The following is a 3,432-nucleotide window of genomic DNA, read 5'->3' on the forward strand; positions in this document are numbered from 1 at the left end:
GATGTATGCACCAAAACAAGACAACATTGGAGACAAGAGAGTGTGATGTAGAATCTGCTGTATAAAAATGACATAATAAAGCTAAAAAAACACAAATTCTTCACTTGATTTGATCCTTTGATACATGACATTAACATTCAAAAGTTTAGGATTACTATGAATTTTCTTTTTAAGAAATTTATATTTTTGCTCTTCAATAATGCATTAATTTAATAAAAATGACAGTTTATAATGTAAAAATTCTATTTCAAATAAATGCTGTTCTTCTGAATTTTCCATTCATCAAGGAATCCTGTCGCTGTATAATGGTTTCCACACCTCATTAAGCAGTACAACCAATTTCAACTGTGATAATAATCAGAAATGTTTCTTGTGCAGAAAATCAGCATATTCGAATGATTTCTGAATGATCATGAAACACTAAAGAGAAGAAGTTGAGATCTGACATCACAGGGGGGAAAAAATTTATTTTAAATTGTAAAATTATTGCACAATATTAATGTTTTAAAAAATATTTTTAATCTGATGCAGTTAGTGACATGAACTTTTGTAAATACAGCCTAAGCCTAACAGTTTAAGAACACCAGGATAGATGAAAAATGATTCACAAATACAAGTTTATTTCAGCTGTTGTATTTAATTGAAAACAACTAACAACAGACACAGTTTTAAAGCATTGCAAGCTACAGCACAACGAACTGTTACAACTAGCTTAAGTGTGCTGAATGTCGGCAATCATTCAGTCAGTGATGACTGCAAAAAACGTGCAAACTAATGAAAATGTAACAGGTACTTATGCCCGTCTTGATAGGGGTTATGTGGCTCTGGATGAATGGTGACAAAGGATCTTTGTCCTTGTCTCCAAATTCAATACGCTCCGTACTATTCTGATTAATATATTTGGGCTAAAATGAGGAGGGCTCCAGGCTTTATATTGTCTCGGGCCTAACCTGGAGTTTACAGCACATATGAGAAAGCCCTAAACCATCAAATATCTCCCCAACCTCACAATGTCCTGCAGCATAGAAGGGAACGCCCCTACCCCAGAACCAACAATCGCCTAAAGTCAAGTTACCAGCAGTAACAAGCAGACGAATATTCACAAAGTAAATTGACTGGTTCAGAATGAACTCTTTAATTTCTGGAAATCAAAAATTAAAAGAACGTTTTAGTCATCTTAACCTGAAATCTGGAAAATCAGTCAGAGAAAATAAACACTGAATAAATAAATATAAACTGAGAAATTAATGACAAATGTATCAAAGATACAACCCTTGGGCTCTTTTAAGTAAACAGTGTATACACAATTAGGGCTAATTCAGCTTTTTTTCCACAGTTTGGAATAAACACTCCCTTAAAGAGAACATTTCAACATTTCAGAAAACAAACAAACAAACAACAACAACAAATCTCTTTAACACAATTACATGGTGTATTTCACCCTATTCAAATTAACATTCCTGGATTTCCTAAAAAACAATTGTCAAAACTCACAGGCTGCTGAATTAGGCTGTGCAGGCTGCATTTTCAATTCTCTTAAGTCCAACGCAGTCCACTTGTAAAACAGTTCAAATGTGTAGCAAGTGTCTCAATGCAATCTCTCCCGATCGTTCAAACTTCTTTACTTTTACCCCTTAATCCGTAGGTTTCTGATGGAAGAAGGAAACATCTTACTTGAGTCGAATCCTGCAATGTTATTCGATGACAGGGTAAACTTATGTGTTCCCGGAAAGGTGCTGATGTGGAGGGTTTTCCTCGGTAAATCCCGCCTGATGGCGCAGCACACTCACGTACAGCCTCCTTTTTCTTCCCGCGACTCACTCCGAATCCCGGGAAAAGTGTGAGCGGGGGTAGGAGGCTAATTCGGCTGGTGAGGCAGGTGTTTCCGTGACATTACTGCCCCCCCCCCACGACGGTGAGGACGACCGCGGCCCCTGGGAGTGGGACGGTCAGGATGAGCCTGGTGGAAGTCGTTGAGGAGGGATGGGTCCAGTATGTCCTTTCTGTCTGCCCATGATCTCTCCTCAGGACTGTACCCCTCCCAGTCTATGAGGTATTGAAGCCGGCCGCCTCGCCACCGGGATTCGAGGATCTTCTTGACTCTGTAGATGGTCTCGTTGGGGAGGACCTCGGGCGGAGGGGGGGTACCTTGTGTTCTGTGAAGAGAGGGAGAAGAGGATTAGTGAAGGGTTTAAACAAGGACACATGAAAGGTGGGTGAGATCCGGTAATGGGCAGGCAGGTGCAACTGGTACGTGACTTCATTGATGCGCCTTGCTACGGGGAAAGGACCTATGTACCGGAGACTCAGCTTCCTGCTGGGCCGCCGGACGCAGATGTCCTGGGTGGATAACCAGACTTGGTCCCCTGGTTGATAGATGGGATTGTCGGACCGAGGAGTGTCTGCATTGGCCTGGTGCCTCCAGAAGGCCCGCTGGAGATGAATATGCGCTGAGTCTCATACCCTCTCGCTCTCGCGGAACCAGTGATCTACCGCTGGGCTTTCGAGTGTTCCTCGGTCCAAGGAAACCGAGGCTGGTAACCTAGAACACATTGAAATGGGGTGAGTCCAGTGGTTTCCTGGCGCAGGGAATTCTGGGCGTACTTGGCCCAGGGTAGGTACAGGCTCCAGCTGTCCTGATGGTCATGACAGTAGGCCCGGAGATACTGTCCGATCTCCTGGATCTTCCGTTCGGTCTGGCCGTTGGTTTGCGGGTGGTATCCAGAGGACAAACTGACTGATGCTCCCAGGAGGCGGAAAAACCCTCGCCAGACCCTGGAGATGAACTGAGGGCCTCTGTCTGAAACAATGTCTTCTGGGAGACCGAAGTTCATGAATACGTGCTGGAAGAGGGCTTCGGCAGTTTCCAGGGTGGTAGGTAATCCCAGCAGGGGAATTAATTTGCAGGATTTGGAGAACCGGTCGACGACTACTAGGATGGTCGTGAATCCATTTGAGGGAGGTAAGTCAGTGGCAAAGTCCACACCCAGGTGGGACCAGGGCCGGCAAGGGATGGGTAGCGGAACCAGTTTCCCTTCGGGGAGACGATGTGGCGTGGTGGAGATGCCACAAACCGAACATCCCTTGATATACTGGGTGACATCTCGGGCAATGTGGGGCCACCAGTAGCGGTTCTGGAGGAGCGAGAGGGTTCGGCGGGTGCCTGGGTGTCCCGATCCCAGAGAGGTGTGAACGGAGTCCAGAAGGGTTATACGCAGGGTGGATGGGACATAGTTTCTCCCCTCTGGACCTCCCGGCGGAGCGGGTTTGGTGAGAGTGGCGGCACGGATCTGGTCGGTGAGTGCCCACTGAATAGGAGACATGAAGACGGAAGGTGGCAGGATGGGCTCTGGTTGTTCGGGGGTAGGATCTGGCTGGTGTTGGTGGGAAAGTGCATCCACTCCGACATTCTTAGTCCCTGGACGGTAAGTG

This window comes from Sinocyclocheilus grahami, unplaced genomic scaffold (assembly GCF_001515645.1).
Source record: "Sinocyclocheilus grahami isolate Dianchi unplaced genomic scaffold, SAMN03320097.WGS_v1.1 scaffold1082.1, whole genome shotgun sequence".
In the NCBI taxonomy this organism is placed as follows: domain Eukaryota; kingdom Metazoa; phylum Chordata; class Actinopteri; order Cypriniformes; family Cyprinidae; genus Sinocyclocheilus; species Sinocyclocheilus grahami.